This window comes from Scyliorhinus torazame, unplaced genomic scaffold, assembly GCF_047496885.1.
Source record: "Scyliorhinus torazame isolate Kashiwa2021f unplaced genomic scaffold, sScyTor2.1 scaffold_522, whole genome shotgun sequence".
NCBI classification, from domain to species: Eukaryota; Metazoa; Chordata; class Chondrichthyes; order Carcharhiniformes; family Scyliorhinidae; genus Scyliorhinus; species Scyliorhinus torazame.
The window spans coordinates 39,581-56,428 of NW_027308249.1; the positions used below are offsets into that span (position 1 = coordinate 39,581).

At 43.7% G+C, this 16,848-nt stretch overlaps 9 non-coding genes across 9 annotated transcripts; all 9 read right to left on the reverse strand.

Moving 5' to 3' along the window:
• Nucleotides 1-566: 566 nt before the first annotated feature.
• Nucleotides 567-648, reverse strand: trnas-aga (transfer RNA serine (anticodon AGA)). Its single transcript has one exon. It is a non-coding gene; the product is annotated as a tRNA-Ser (tRNA).
• Nucleotides 649-2,552: 1,904 nt separating this feature from the next.
• trnas-aga (transfer RNA serine (anticodon AGA)) lies at nt 2,553-2,634 on the reverse strand. The gene has a single exon. It is a non-coding gene; the product is annotated as a tRNA-Ser (tRNA).
• A 1,895-nt stretch (nt 2,635-4,529) lies between these two features.
• trnas-aga (transfer RNA serine (anticodon AGA)) lies at nt 4,530-4,611 on the reverse strand. Its single transcript has one exon. It is a non-coding gene; the product is annotated as a tRNA-Ser (tRNA).
• A 1,904-nt stretch (nt 4,612-6,515) lies between these two features.
• Nucleotides 6,516-6,597, reverse strand: trnas-aga (transfer RNA serine (anticodon AGA)). The gene has a single exon. It is a non-coding gene; the product is annotated as a tRNA-Ser (tRNA).
• Nucleotides 6,598-8,501: 1,904 nt separating this feature from the next.
• trnas-aga (transfer RNA serine (anticodon AGA)) lies at nt 8,502-8,583 on the reverse strand. Its single transcript has one exon. It is a non-coding gene; the product is annotated as a tRNA-Ser (tRNA).
• Nucleotides 8,584-10,487: 1,904 nt separating this feature from the next.
• On the reverse strand, nt 10,488-10,569 carry trnas-aga (transfer RNA serine (anticodon AGA)). Its single transcript has one exon. It is a non-coding gene; the product is annotated as a tRNA-Ser (tRNA).
• Nucleotides 10,570-12,473: 1,904 nt separating this feature from the next.
• On the reverse strand, nt 12,474-12,555 carry trnas-aga (transfer RNA serine (anticodon AGA)). Its single transcript has one exon. It is a non-coding gene; the product is annotated as a tRNA-Ser (tRNA).
• Nucleotides 12,556-14,458: 1,903 nt separating this feature from the next.
• On the reverse strand, nt 14,459-14,540 carry trnas-aga (transfer RNA serine (anticodon AGA)). The gene has a single exon. It is a non-coding gene; the product is annotated as a tRNA-Ser (tRNA).
• A 1,908-nt stretch (nt 14,541-16,448) lies between these two features.
• On the reverse strand, nt 16,449-16,530 carry trnas-aga (transfer RNA serine (anticodon AGA)). Its single transcript has one exon. It is a non-coding gene; the product is annotated as a tRNA-Ser (tRNA).
• Nucleotides 16,531-16,848: the final 318 nt, after the last annotated feature.

Genomic DNA, 16,848 nt, shown 5'->3' on the forward strand with positions numbered 1-16,848 from the left:
CTAGTATTTATTCAACCATCTACAATCAATTTGCGATATATACTATCCAAAAAGCATTCGCATTGTCTTAGTTTGGAGATAGCCATGATTTAGAGATGCCGGTGTTGGACTGTGGTGAGCACAGTACGATGTCTTACAACACCAGGTCAACGTCCAACAGGTTTGTTTCGAAACACTAGCTTTTCTGCATTCACCATCGCCAATCCCTGGACAAAATTGAAAATTGGAATTGTTGCTCGCATGATTCAGGCTTTTACTTCTCCCCTGCCTAGTCAATAACGCTTGCCTATGGCCTAACTCTTCATCAGCAAGCTGTCTGTACATCTCCGTTCACTAATTAATGGCATATGTTCCATTGTATAATTCTTATCCAGAAAGCGTTGTGAACTTTTCCAATCACTGAATAATAACACATGTCGAACTGTGTCCCGCCTTTTCAAATAGAGCGCACTCTGTTGGGAAAAACAACTGGTCTTTTTGCAAAGTGTGGGATACCATTTCGCATCAGACACCATTCGTTCCAAAGAACGTGGTGAAACTTGAACCTGAATGAGAAAAAGAACATACGTAGTCGGCAGGGTTCGAACCTGCGCGTGGAAACCCCAAAGGATTTCTAGTCCATTGCCTTAACCACTCGGCCACGACTACACGAGATCCGATGCTGTTCGGTGATTTGACGCGGAAGGTATTTTTTTATTCGGTAGGAGCAGGCAGACACACATAATACAATTCTCAACATTATTGAGTTCGCAATAAATATTCTTTCATTCAGAACCTGACGAAATCCAAACCCGAGATGAGCCAATAGCTTTGTTAAGGTTGCTATAGGAAAGTTTTGATAGCACCGCTTTGTTGAATTAGGAAATGCCATTTGATTTGATTTAAAATCGCAATTTGCTGTTGGACACTGTGCATTATCTTTCATTATTTGTTGACAGGACGATAATGCACCGACAGAAATCAAAATACAAACTGGAGTTAGTGCTGGATTCTGAAAATGCAGGTATTATCCCCAGGGTCCAGAAACATATGTGTTAAAGCAAATCCATTAAATTTCAACACACAAAAACAGAAACTTCAGGGAAAACTCAACCGGTCTGGCATCATCAGTGGAGAGAGAAACGGAGTTAACGTTTCCACTCCGCATCAACTAAAGAGAGGATTTTACATTTATTATCAAATATCAGTTCGATACTCCCCTCGGTTCAGATCCAAAATGCCCAAATGTCACAAAAATATTCTGAACATTCTTCTAAATCAACGAACCAGTTCACATTCAGATGCAGAAATACTCCCTCCCACCTCCCTCGCTGCTGCCTGCCGATGGAAATGACCCGCCAGCAATCCAATGGCTTTCTCACCATATTCATAGCCAATCCCTTGCGGGCCTCCATTGCTGAACCGCCCTCCCTTTCGATAGAAGATCAAACTTCACCGGCAACTCCTTCCCCCTCACTACATGTCCCGCTTCCGTGTGCATCAGATATATTCCACGCCCGCCAACATTTCCCCGATCCACGCTGCCCTTCCGAACGCGCCTTGCGAACCACCTTTGTCTTGAATGATATGACCTCCCCCCTCACTACCGCCTTCCATAACTTCCAAACCACGGACTGCGAGACGTTCCCATTTTGGTTCATTTCCACATACTCCTCAATCACTTTCTCCTCTTAATGCAAAAAATCGGGTCGGCCATCAAGCCCACAATGGCAAGTAATTGTTAACAATAAAGAAGAAACCTGAGTGCAATGGAGGGTAGATGGAGTTTGAAACTATGGTTATTTGAATTGCACCCGCGGACGTCTTTACAGTCACAAAGCAAGTTCGCGACTTGAGAATCCTCATTTGATCGCCACAAGGCTAAATTGGCAATGCTAGTTAAGCGACCCCGGATCTAGTGCTTGGGAGACAGCCAACGTTCCTGACTGACGGGTGAGTGAGGATTATTTCTCTCCATGCTGGTCTTGACTTGATCCCTCTCAGTTTCTAGTATTTATTCAACCATCTACAATCAATTTGCGATGTATACTATCCAAAAAGCATTCGCATTGTCTTAGTTTGGAGATAGCCATGATTTAGAGATGCCGGTGTTGGACTGTGGTGAGCACAGTACGATGTCTTACAACACCAGGTCAACGTCCAACAGGTTTGTTTCGAAACACTAATTTTTCTGCATTCACCATCGCCAATCCCTGGACAAAATTGAAAATTGGAATTGTTGCTCGCATGATTCAGGCTTTTACTTCTCCCCTGCCTAGTCAATAACGCTTGCCCATGGCCTAACTCTTCATCAGCAAGCTGTCTGTACATCTCCGTTCACTAATTAATGGCATATGTTCCATTGTATAATTCTTATCCAGAAAGCGTTGTGAACTTTTCCAATCACTGAATAATAACACATGTCGAACTGTGTCCCGCCTTTTCAAATAGAGCGCACTCTGTTGGGAAAAACAACTGGTCTTTTTGCAAAGTGTGGGATACCATTTCGCATCAGACACCATTCGTTCCAAAGAACGTGGTGAAACTTGAACCTGAATGAGAAAAAGAACATACGTAGTCGGCAGGGTTCGAACCTGCGCGTGGAAACCCCAATGGATTTCTAGTCCATTGCCTTAACCACTCGGCCACGACTACACGAGATCCGATGCTGTTCGGTGATTTGACGCGGAAGGTATTTTTTTATTCGGTAGGAGTAGGTAGAAACACATCATTCAATTCTGAACATTATTGAGTTCACAATAAATATTCTTTCATTCAGAACCTGACGAAATCCAAACCCGAGATGAGCCAATAGCTTTGTTAAGGTTGCTATAGGAAAGCTTTGATAGCACCACTTTGTTGAATTAGGAAATGTCATTTGATTTGATTTAAATTCGCAATTTGCTGTTGGACTCGGTGCATTTTCTTTCTGTATTTGTTGACAGGGCGATAATGCACCGAAAGAAATCACAATACAAACTGGAGTTAGTGCTGGATTCTGAAAATGCAGGAATTATCCTCAGGGTCCAGAAACATATGGGTTAAAGCAAATCCATTAAATTTCAACACACAAAAACAGAAACTTCAGGGAAAACTCAGCCGGTCTGGCATCATCAGTGGAGAGAGAAACGGAGTTAACGTTTCCACTCCGCATCAACTAAAGGGAGGAGTTTACATTTATTATCAAATATAAGTTCGATACTCCCCTCGCTTCAGATCCAAAGTGCCCAAATGCCACAAAAATATTCTCAACATTCTTCTAAATACACGAACCAGTTCACATTCAGATGCAGAAATACTCCCTCCCACCTCCCTCGCTGCTGCCTGCCGATGGAAATGACCCGTCAGCAATCCAATGGCTTGCTCACCATACTCATAGCCAATCCCTTGCGGGCCTCCATTGCTGAACCGCCCTCCCTTTCGATAGAAGATCAAACTTCACCTGCAACTCCTTCCTCCTCACTACATGTCCCGCTTCCGTGTGCATCAGATATATTCCACGCCCGCCAACATTTCCCCGATCCACGCTGCCCTTCCTAACGCGCCTCGCTAACCACCTTTGTCTTGAATGATATGACCTCCCCCCTCACTACCGCCTTCCATAACTTCCAAACCACGGACGGCGAGACGTTCCCATTTTGGTTCATTTCCACATACTCCTCAATCACTTTCTCCTCTTAATGCAAAAAATCGGGTCGGCCATCAAACCCACAATGGCAAGTAATTGTTAACAATAAAGAAGAAACCTGAGTGCAATGGAGGGTAGATGGAGTTTGAAACTATGGTTATTTGAACTGCAACCGCGGACGTCTTTACAGTCACAAAGCAAGTTCGCGACTTGAGAGTCCTCATTTGATCGCCACAAGGTTAAATTGGCAATGCTCGGTAAGCGACCCCGGATCTAGTGCTTGGGAGACAGCCAACATTCCTGACTGACGGGTGAGTGAGGATTATTTCTCTCCATGCTTGTTCCCTCTTAGTTTCTAGTATTTATTCAACCATCTACAATCAATTTGCGATAGACACTATCCAAAAAGCATTCGCATTGTCTTAGTTTGGAGATAGCCATGATTTAGAGATGCCGGTGTTGGACTGTGGTGAGCACAGTACGATGTCTTACAACACCAGGTGAACGTCCAGCAGGTATGTTTCGAAACACTAGCTTTTCTGCATTCACCATAGCCAATCCCTGGACAAAATCGAAAATTGGAATTGTTGCTCGCATGATTCAGGCATCTTACTTCTCCCCTCCCTGGTCAACAGCGCTTGCCCGTGGCCTAAGTCTTCATCAGAAAGCTGAATGTACATCTCCGTTCACTAATTAATGGCATATGTTCCATTCTTTAATTCTTATCCAGAAAGCGTTGTGAACTTTTCCAATCACTGAATAATAACACATGTCGAACTGTGTCCCGACTTTTCAAATAGAGCGCACTCTGTTGTGAAAAACAACTCGTCTTTTTGCAAAGTGTGGGATACCATTTCGCATCAGACACCATTCGTTCCAAAGAACGTGGTGAAACTTGAACCTGAATGAGAAAAAGAACATACGTAGTCGGCAGGGTTCGAACCTGCGCGTGGAAACCCCAATGGATTTCTAGTCCATCGCCTTAACCACTCGGCCACGACTACAAGAGAGCAGATGCTGTTCGGTGATTTGACGCGGAAGGTATGTTTTTATTCGGTAGTAGCAGGCAGACACACATAATACAATTCTCAACATTATTGAGTTCGCAATAAATATTCTTTCATTCAGAACCTGACGAAATCCAAACCCGAGATGAGCCAATAGCTTTGTTAAGGTTGCTATAGGAAAGTTTTGATAGCACCGCTTTGTTGAATTAGGAAATGCCATTTGATTTGATTTAAAATCGCAATTTGCTGTTGGACTCTGTGCATTTTCTTTCATTATTTGTTGACAGGGCGATAATGCACCGACAGAAATCAAAATACAAACTGGAGTTAGTGCTGTATTCTGAAAATGCAGGTCTTATCCTCAGGGTCCAGAAACATATGTGTTCAAGCAAATCCATTAAATTTCAACACACAAAAACAGAAACTTCAGGGAAAACTCAGCCTGTCTGGCATCATCAGTGGAGAGAGAAACGGAGTTAACGTTTCCACTCCGCATCAACTAAAGAGAGGATTTTACATTTATTATCAAATATCAGTTCGATACTCCCCTCGCTTCAGATCAAAAATGCCCAAATGTCACAAAAATATTCTGAACATTCTTCTAAATCCACGAACCAGTTCACATTCAGATGCAGAAATACTCCCTCCCACCTCCCTCGCTGCTGCCTGCCGATGGAAATGACCCGCCAGCAATCCAATGGCTTTCTCACCATATTCACAGCCAATCCCTTGCGGGCCTCCATTGCTGAACCGCCCTCCCTTTCGATAGAAGATCAAACTTCACCTGCAACTCCTTCCTCCTCACTACATGTCCCGCTTCCGTGTGCATCAGATATATTCCACGCCCGCCAACATTTCCCCGATCCACGCTGCCCTTCCGAACGCGCCTTGCTAACCACCTTTGTCTTGAATGATATGACCTCCCCCCTCACTACCGCCTTCCATAACTTCCAAACCACGGACGGCGAGACGTTCCCATTTTGGTTCATTTCCACATACTCCTCAATCACTTTCTCCTCTTAATGCAAAAAATCTGGTCGGCCATCAAACCCACAATGACAAGTAATTGTTAACAATAAAGAAGAAACCTGAGTGCAATGGAGGGTAGATGGAGTTTGAAACTATGGTTATTTGAATTGCACCCGCGGACGTCTTTACAGTCACAAAGCAAGTTCGCGACTTGAGAGTCCTCATTTGATCGCCACAAGGCTAAATTGGCAATGCTAGGTAAGCGACCCCGGATCTAGTGCTTGGGAGACAGCCAACATTCCTGACTGACGGGTGAGTGAGGATTATTTCTCTCCATGCTGGTCTTGACTTGATCCCTCTTAGTTTCTAGTATTTATTCAACCATCTACAATCAATTTGCGATATACACTATCCAAAAAGCATTCACATTGTCTTAGTTTGGAGATAGCCATGATTTAGAGATGCCGGTGTTGGACTGTGGTGAGCACAGTACGATGTCTTACAACACCAGGTCAACGTCCAACAGGTTTGTTTCGAAACACTAGCTTTTCTGCATTCACCATAGCCAATCCCTGGACAAAATTGAAAATTGGAATTGTTGCTCGCATGATTCAGGCTTTTACTTCTCCCCTCCCTAGTCAATAACGCTTGCCCACGGCCTAACTCTTCATCAGCAAGCTGTCTGTACATCTCCGTTCACTAATTAATGGCATATGTTCCATTCTTTAATTCTTATCCAGAAAGCGTTGTGAACTTTTCCAATCACTGAATAATAACACATGTCGAACTGTGTCCCGACTTTTCAAATAGAGCGCACTCTGTTGGGAAAAACAACTCGTCTTTTTGCAAAGTGTGGGATACCATTTCGCATCAGACACCATTCGTTCCAAAGAACGTGGTGAAACTTGAACCTGAATGAGAAAAAGAACATACGTAGTCGGCAGGGTTCGAACCTGCGCGTGGAAACCACAATGGATTTCTAGTCCATCGCCTTAACCACTCGGCCACGACTACAAGAGAGCAGATGCTGTTCGGTGATTTGACGCGGGAGGTATTTTTTTATTCGGTAGTAGCAGGCAGACACACATAATACAATTCTCAACATTATTGAGTTCGCAATAAATATTCTTTCATTCAGAACCTGACGAAATCCAAACCCGAGATGAGCCAATAGCTTTGTTAAGGTTGCTATAGGAAAGTTTTGATAGCACCGCTTTGTTGAATTAGGAAATGCCATTTGATTTGATTTAAAATCGCAATTTGCTGTTGGACTCTGTGCATTTTCTTTCATTATTTGTTGACAGGGCGATAATGCACCGACAGAAATCAAAATACAAACTGGAGTTAGTGCTGGATTCTGAAAATGCAGGTCTTATCCTCAGGGTCCAGAAACATATGTGTTCAAGCAAATCCATTAAATTTCAACACACAAAAACAGAAACTTCAGGGAAAACTCAGCCGGTCTGGCATCATCAGTGGAGAGAGAAACGGAGTTAACGTTTCCACTCCGCATCAACTAAAGAGAGGATTTTACATTTATTATCAAATATCAGTTCGATACTCCCCTCGCTTCAGATCAAAAATGCCCAAATGTCACAAAAATATTCTGAACATTCTTCTAAATCCACGAACCAGTTCACATTCAGATGCAGAAATACTCCCTCCCACCTCCCTCGCTGCTGCCTGCCGATGGAAATGACCCGCCAGCAATCCAATGGCTTTCTCACCATATTCACAGCCAATCCCTTGCGGGCCTCCATTGCTGAACCGCCCTCCCTTTCGATAGAAGATCAAACTTCACCTGCAACTCCTTCCTCCTCACTACATGTCCCGCTTCCGTGTGCATCAGATATATTCCACGCCCGCCAACATTTCCCCGATCCACGCTGCCCTTCCGAACGCGCCTTGCTAACCACCTTTGTCTTGAATGATATGACCTCCCCCCTCACTACCGCCTTCCATAACTTCCAAACCACGGACGGCGAGACGTTCCCATTTTGGTTCATTTCCACATACTCCTCAATCACTTTCTCCTCTTAATGCAAAAAATCTGGTCGGCCATCAAACCCACAATGACAAGTAATTGTTAACAATAAAGAAGAAACCTGAGTGCAATGGAGGGTAGATGGAGTTTGAAACTATGGTTATTTGAATTGCACCCGCGGACGTCTTTACAGTCACAAAGCAAGTTCGCGACTTGAGAGTCCTCATTTGATCGCCACAAGGCTAAATTGGCAATGCTAGGTAAGCGACCCCGGATCTAGTGCTTGGGAGACAGCCAACATTCCTGACTGACGGGTGAGTGAGGATTATTTCTCTCCATGCTGGTCTTGACTTGATCCCTCTTAGTTTCTAGTATTTATTCAACCATCTACAATCAATTTGCGATATACACTATCCAAAAAGCATTCACATTGTCTTAGTTTGGAGATAGCCATGATTTAGAGATGCCGGTGTTGGACTGTGGTGAGCACAGTACGATGTCTGACAACACCAGGTCAACGTCCAACAGTTTTGTTTCGAAACACTAGCTTTTCTGCATTCACCATAGCCAATCCCTGGACAAAATTGAAAATTGGAATTGTTGCTCGCATGATTCAGGCTTTTACTTCTCCCCTCCCTAGTCAATAACGCTTGCCCACGGCCTAACTCTTCATCAGCAAGCTGTCTGTACATCTCCGTTCACTAATTAATGGCATATGTTCCATTCTTTAATTCTTATCCAGAAAGCGTTGTGAACTTTTCCAATCACTGAATAATAACACATGTCGAACTGTGTCCCGACTTTTCAAATAGAGCGCACTCTGTTGGGAAAAACAACTCGTCTTTTTGCAAAGTGTGGGATACCATTTCGCATCAGACACCATTCGTTCCAAAGAACGTGGTGAAACTTGAACCTGAATGAGAAAAAGAACATACGTAGTCGGCAGGGTTCGAACCTGCGCGTGGAAACCACAATGGATTTCTAGTCCATCGCCTTAACCACTCGGCCACGACTACAAGAGAGCAGATGCTGTTCGGTGATTTGACGCGGGAGGTATTTTTTTATTCGGTAGTAGCAGGCAGACACACATAATACAATTCTCAACATTATTGAGTTCGCAATAAATATTCTTTCATTCAGAACCTGACGAAATCCAAACCCGAGATGAGCCAATAGCTTTGTTAAGGTTGCTATAGGAAAGTTTTGATAGCACCGCTTTGTTGAATTAGGAAATGCCATTTGATTTGATTTAAAATCGCAATTTGCTGTTGGACTCTGTGCATTTTCTTTCATTATTTGTTGACAGGGCGATAATGCACCGACAGAAATCAAAATACAAACTGGAGTTAGTGCTGGATTCTGAAAATGCAGGTCTTATCCTCAGGGTCCAGAAACATATGTGTTCAAGCAAATCCATTAAATTTCAACACACAAAAACAGAAACTTCAGGGAAAACTCAGCCGGTCTGGCATCATCAGTGGAGAGAGAAACGGAGTTAACGTTTCCACTCCGCATCAACTAAAGAGAGGATTTTACATTTATTATCAAATATCAGTTCGATACTCCCCTCGCTTCAGATCAAAAATGCCCAAATGTCACAAAAATATTCTGAACATTCTTCTAAATCCACGAACCAGTTCACATTCAGATGCAGAAATACTCCCTCCCACCTCCCTCGCTGCTGCCTGCCGATGGAAATGACCCGCCAGCAATCCAATGGCTTTCTCACCATATTCACAGCCAATCCCTTGCGGGCCTCCATTGCTGAACCGCCCTCCCTTTCGATAGAAGATCAAACTTCACCTGCAACTCCTTCCTCCTCACTACATGTCCCGCTTCCGTGTGCATCAGATATATTCCACGCCCGCCAACATTTCCCCGATCCACGCTGCCCTTCCGAACGCGCCTTGCTAACCACCTTTGTCTTGAATGATATGACCTCCCCCCTCACTACCGCCTTCCATAACTTCCAAACCACGGACGGCGAGACGTTCCCATTTTGGTTCATTTCCACATACTCCTCAATCACTTTCTCCTCTTAATGCAAAAAATCTGGTCGGCCATCAAACCCACAATGACAAGTAATTGTTAACAATAAAGAAGAAACCTGAGTGCAATGGAGGGTAGATGGAGTTTGAAACTATGGTTATTTGAATTGCACCCGCGGACGTCTTTACAGTCACAAAGCAAGTTCGCGACTTGAGAGTCCTCATTTGATCGCCACAAGGCTAAATTGGCAATGCTAGGTAAGCGACCCCGGATCTAGTGCTTGGGAGACAGCCAACATTCCTGACTGACGGGTGAGTGAGGATTATTTCTCTCCATGCTGGTCTTGACTTGATCCCTCTTAGTTTCTAGTATTTATTCAACCATCTACAATCAATTTGCGATATACACTATCCAAAAAGCATTCACATTGTCTTAGTTTGGAGATAGCCATGATTTAGAGATGCCGGTGTTGGACTGTGGTGAGCACAGTACGATGTCTGACAACACCAGGTCAACGTCCAACAGTTTTGTTTCGAAACACTAGCTTTTCTGCATTCACCATAGCCAATCCCTGGACAAAATTGAAAATTGGAATTGTTGCTCGCATGATTCAGGCTTTTACTTCTCCCCTCCCTAGTCAATAACGCTTGCCCACGGCCTAACTCTTCATCAGCAAGCTGTCTGTACATCTCCGTTCACTAATTAATGGCATATGTTCCATTCTTTAATTCTTATCCAGAAAGCGTTGTGAACTTTTCCAATCACTGAATAATAACACATGTCGAACTGTGTCCCGACTTTTCAAATAGAGCGCACTCTGTTGGGAAAAACAACTCGTCTTTTTGCAAAGTGTGGGATACCATTTCGCATCAGACACCATTCGTTCCAAAGAACGTGGTGAAACTTGAACCTGAATGAGAAAAAGAACATACGTAGTCGGCAGGGTTCGAACCTGCGCGTGGAAACCACAATGGATTTCTAGTCCATCGCCTTAACCACTCGGCCACGACTACACGAGATTCGATGCTGTTCGGTGATTTGACGCGGGAGGTATTTTTTTATTCGGTAGTAGCAGGCAGACACACATAATACAATTCTCAACATTATTGAGTTCGCAATAAATATTCTTTCATTCAGAACCTGACGAAATCCAAACCCGAGATGAGCCAATAGCTTTGTTAAGGTTGCTATAGGAAAGTTTTGATAGCACCGCTTTGTTGAATTAGGAAATGCCATTTGATTTGATTTAAAATCGCAATTTGCTGTTGGACTCTGTGCATTTTCTTTCATTATTTGTTGACAGGGCGATAATGCACCGACAGAAATCAAAATACAAACTGGAGTTAGTGGGTGATTCTGAAAATGCAGGTCTTATCCTCAGGGTCCAGAAACATATGTGTTCAAGCAAATCCATTAAATTTCAACACACAAAAACAGAAACTTCAGGGAAAACTCAGCCGGTCTGGCATCATCAGTGGAGAGAGAAACGGAGTTAACGTTTCCACTCCGCATCAACTAAAGAGAGGATTTTACATTTATTATCAAATATCAGTTCGATACTCCCCTCGCTTCAGATCAAAAATGCCCAAATGTCACAAAAATATTCTGAACATTCTTCTAAATCCACGAACCAGTTCACATTCAGATGTAGAAATACTCCCTCCCACCTCCTTCGCTGCTGCCTGCCGATGGAAATGACCCGCCAGCAATCCAATGGCTTTCTCACCATATTCACAGCCAATCCCTTGCGGGCCTCCATTGCTGAACCGCCCTCCCTTTCGATAGAAGATCAAACTTCACCTGCAACTCCTTCCTCCTCACTACATGTCCCGCTTCCGTGTGCATCAGATATATTCCACGCCCGCCAACATTTCCCCGATCCACGCTGCCCTTCCGAACGCGCCTTGCTAACCACCTTTGTCTTGAATGATATGACCTCCCCCCTCACTACCGCCTTCCATAACTTCCAAACCACGGACGGCGAGACGTTCCCATTTTGGTTCATTTCCACATACTCCTCAATCACTTTTTCCTCTTAATGCAAAAAATCTGGTCGGCCATCAAACCCACAATGACAAGTAATTGTTAACAATAAAGAAGAAACCTGAGTGCAATGGAGGGTAGATGGAGTTTGAAACTATGGTTATTTGAATTGCACCCGCGGACGTCTTTACAGTCACAAAGCAAGTTCGCGACTTGAGAGTCCTCATTTGATCGCCACAAGGCTAAATTGGCAATGCTAGGTAAGCGACCCCGGATCTAGTGCTTGGGAGACAGCCAACATTCCTGACTGACGGGTGAGTGAGGATTATTTCTCTCCATGCTGGTCTTGACTTGATCCCTCTTAGTTTCTAGTATTTATTCAACCATCTACAATCAATTTGCGATATACACTATCCAAAAAGCATTCACATTGTCTTAGTTTGGAGATAGCCATGATTTAGAGATGCCGGTGTTGGACTGTGGTGAGCACAGTACGATGTCTTACAACACCAGGTCAACGTCCAACAGGTTTGTTTCGAAACACTAGCTTTTCTGCATTCACCATAGCCAATCCCTGGACAAAATTGAAAATTGGAATTGTTGCTCGCATGATTCAGGCTTTTACTTCTCCCCTGCCTAGTCAATAACGCTTGCCCATGGCCTAACTCTTCATCAGCAAGCTGTCTGTACATCTCCGTTCACTAATTAATGGCATATGTTCCATTCTTTAATTCTTATCCAGAAAGCGTTGTGAACTTTTCCAATCACTGAATAATAACACATGTCGAACTGTGTCCCGACTTTTCAAATAGAGCGCACTCTGTTGGGAAAAACAACTCGTCTTTTTGCAAAGTGTGGGATACCATTTCGCATCAGACACCATTCGTTCCAAAGAACGTGGTGAAACTTGAACCTGAATGAGAAGAAGAACATACGTAGTCGGCAGGGTTCGAACCTGCGCGTGGAAACCCCAATGGATTTCTAGTCCATCGCCTTAACCACTCGGCCACGACTACACGAGAGCAGATGCTGTTCGGTGATTTGACGCGGAAGGTATTTTTTTATTCGGTAGTAGCAGGCAGACACACATAATACAATTCTCAACATTATTGAGTTCGCAATAAATATTCTTTCATTCAGAACCTGACGAAATCCAAACCCGAGATGAGCCAATAGCTTTGTTAAGGTTGCTATAGGAAAGTTTTGATAGCACCGCTTTGTTGAATTAGGAAATGCCTTTGATTTGATTTAAAATCGCAATTTGCTGTTGGACTCTGTGCATTTTCTTTCATTATTTGTTGACAGGGCGATAATGCACCGACAGAAATCAAAATACAAACTGGAGTTAGTGCTGGATTCTGAAAATGCAGGTCTTATCCTCAGGGTCCAGAAACATATGTGTTCAAGCAAATCCATTAAATTTCAACACACAAAAACAGAAACTTCAGGGAAAACTCAGCCGGTCTGGCATCATCAGTGGAGAGAGAAACGGAGTTAACGTTTCCACTCCGCATCAACTAAAGAGAGGATTTTACATTTATTATCAAATATCAGTTCGATACTCCCCTCGCTTCAGATCCAAAATGCCCAAATGTCACAAAAATATTCTGAACATTCTTCTAAATCCACGAACCAGTTCACATTCAGATGCAGAAATACTCCCTCCCACCTCCCTCGCTGCTGCCTGCCGATGGAAATGACCCGCCAGCAATCCAATGGCTTTCTCACCATATTCACAGCCAATCCCTTGCGGGCCTCCATTGCTGAACCGCCCTCCCTTTCGATAGAAGATCAAACTTCACCTGCAACTCCTTCCTCCTCACTACATGTCCCGCTTCCGTGTGCATCAGATATATTCCACGCCCGCCAACATTTCCCCGATCCACGCTGCCCTTCCGAACGCGCCTTGCTAACCACCTTTGTCTTGAATGATATGACCTCCCCCCTCACTACCGCCTTCCATAACTTCCAAACCACGGACGGCGAGACGTTCCCATTTTGGTTCATTTCCACATACTCCTCAATCACTTTCTCCTCTTAATGCAAAAAATCTGGTCGGCCATCAAACCCACAATGACAAGTAATTGTTAACAATAAAGAAGAAACCTGAGTGCAATGGAGGGTAGATGGAGTTTGAAACTATGGTTATTTGAATTGCACCCGCGGACGTCTTTACAGTCACAAAGCAAGTTCGCGACTTGAGAGTCCACATTTGATCGCCACAAGGCTAAATTGGCAATGCTAGGTAAGCGACCCCGGATCTAGTGCTTGGGAGACAGCCAACATTCCTGACTGACGGGTGAGTGAGGATTATTTCTCTCCATGCTGGTCTTGACCTGATCCCTGTTAGTTTCTAGTATTTATTCAACCATCTACAATCAATTTGCGATATACACTATCCAAAAAGCATTCACATTGTCTTAGTTTGGAGATAGCCATGATTTAGAGATGCCGGTGTTGGACTGTGGTGAGCACAGTATGATGTCTTACAACACCAGGTCAACGTCCAACAGGTTTGTTTCGAAACACTAGCTTTTCTGCATTCACCATAGCCAATCCCTGGACAAAATTGAAAATTGGAATTGTTGCTCGCATGATTCAGGCTTTTACTTCTCCCCTCCCTAGTCAATAACGCTTGCCCATGGCCTAACTCTTCATCAGCAAGCTGTCTGTACATCTCCGTTCACTAATTAATGGCATATGTTCCATTCTTTAATTCTTATCCAGAAAGCGTTGTGAACTTTTCCAATCACTGAATAATAACACATGTCGAACTGTGTCCCGACTTTTCAAATAGAGCGCACTCTGTTGGGAAAAACAACTCGTCTTTTTGCAAAGTGTGGGATACCATTTCGCATCAGACACCATTCGTTCCAAAAAACATGGTGACACTTGAACCTGAATGCGAAAAAGAGCATACGTAGTCGGCAGGGTTCGAACCTGTGCGGGGAGACCCCAATGGATTTCTAGTCCATCGCCTTAACCACTCGGCCACGACTACATGAGCGCAAAAGCTGCTTCGGTGATTTGACGCGGAAGGTATTTTTTTATTCGTTCGGAGCAGGCAGACACACATAATACAATTCTGAACATTATTGTGTTCATAATAAGTATTCTTTCATTCAGAACCTTGACGAAATCCAAACCCGAGATGAGCCAATAGCTTTGTTAAGGTTGCTATAGGAAAGTTTTGATAGTACCTCTTTGTTGAATTAGGAAATGCCATTTGATTTGATTTAAATTCGCAATTTGCTGTTGGACTCTGTGCATTTTCTTTCTGTATTTGTTGACAGTGCGATAATGCACCGACAGAAATCACAGTACAAACTGGAGTTAGTGCTGGATTCTGAAAATGCAGGAATTATCCTCAGGGTCCAGAAACATATGGGTTGAAGCAAATCCATTAAATTTCAACACACAAAAACAGAAACTTCAGGGAAAACTCAGCCGGTCTGGCATCATCAGTGGAGAGAGAAACGGAGTTAACGTTTCCACTCCGCATCAACTAAAGAGAGGATTTTACATTTATTATCAAATATCAGTTCGATACTCCCCTCGCTTCGGATTCAAAATGCCCAAATGTCACAAAAATATTCTGAACATTCTTCTAAATCCACGAACCAGTTCACATTCAGATGCAGAAATACTCCCTCCCACCTCCCTCGCTGCTGCCTGCCGATGGAAATGACCCGTCAGCAATCCAATGGCTTGCTCACCATACTCACAGACAATCCCTTGCGGGCCTCCATTGCTGAACCGCCCTCCCTTTCGATAGAAGATCAAACTTCACCTGCAACTCCTTCCTCCTCACTACATGTCCCGCTTCCGTGTGCATCAGATATATTCCATCGCCCGCCAACATTTCCTCGATCCACGCTGCCCTTCCTAACGCGCCTCGCTACCTACCTTTGTCTTGAATGAAATGACCTCCCCCCTCACTACCGCCTTCCATACCTTCCAAACCACGGACGGCGAGACGTTCCCATTTTGGTTCATTTCCACATACTCCTCAATCACTTTCTCCTCTTAATGCAAAAAACGGGTCTGCCATCAAACCCACAATGGCAAGTAATTGTTAACAATAAAGAAGAAACCTGAGTGCAATGGAGGGTAGATGGAGTTTGAAACTATGGTTATTTGAATTGCAACCGCGGACGTCTTTACAGTCACAAAGCAAGTTCGCGACTTGAGAGTCCTCATTTGATCGCCACAAGGTTAAATTGGCAATGCTCGGTAAGCGACCCCGGATCTAGTGCTTGGGAGACAGCCAACATTCCTGACTGACGGGTGAGTGAGGATTATTTCTCTCCATGCTGGTCTTGACTTGTTCCCTCTTAGTTTCTAGTATTTATTCAACCATCTACAATCAATTTGCGATATACACTATCCAAAAAGCATTCGCATTGTCTTAGTTTGGAGATAGCCATGATTTAGAGATGCCGGTGTTGGACTGTGGTGAGCACAGTACGATGTCTTACAACACCAGGTTAACGTCCAACAGGTATGTTTCGAAACACTAGCATTTCTGCATTCACCATAGCCAATCCCTGGACAAAATCGAAAATTGGAATTGTTGCTCGCATGATTCAGGCATTTTACTTCTCCCCTCCCTGGTCAACAACGCTTGCCTATGGCCTAAGTCTTCATCAGAAAGCTGAATGTACATCTCCGTTCACTAATTAATAGCATATGTTCCATTGTAAAATTCTTATCCAGATAGCGCTGTGTACTTTTCCAATCACTGAATAATAACACATGTTGAACTGTGTCCCGACTTTTCAAATAGAGCGCACGCTGTTGGGAAAAAACAACTCGTCTTTTTGCAAAGTGTGGAATACCATTTCGCATCAGACACCATTCGTTCCAAAGAACGTGGTGAAACTTGAACCTGAATGAGAAAAAGAACATACGTAGTCGGCAGGGTTCGAACCTGCGCGGGGACACCCCAATGGATTTCTAGTCCATCGCCTTAACCACTCGGCCACGACTACACGAGCTCAAAAGCTGCTTCGGTGTCATTTGACGCGGAAGGTATTTTTTTATTCGGCAGGAGTAGGCAGAAACACATCATTCAATTCTGAACATTATTGAGTTCACAATAAATATTCTTTCATTCAGAACCTGACGAAATCCAAACCCGAGATGAGCCAATAGCTTTGTTAAGGTTGCTATAGGAAAGCTTTGATAGCACCACTTTGTTGAATTAGGAAATGTCATTTGATTTGATTTAAATTCGCAATTTGCTGTTGGACTCGGTGCATTTTCTTTCTGTATTTTTTGACAGGGCGATAATGCACCGAAAGAAATCA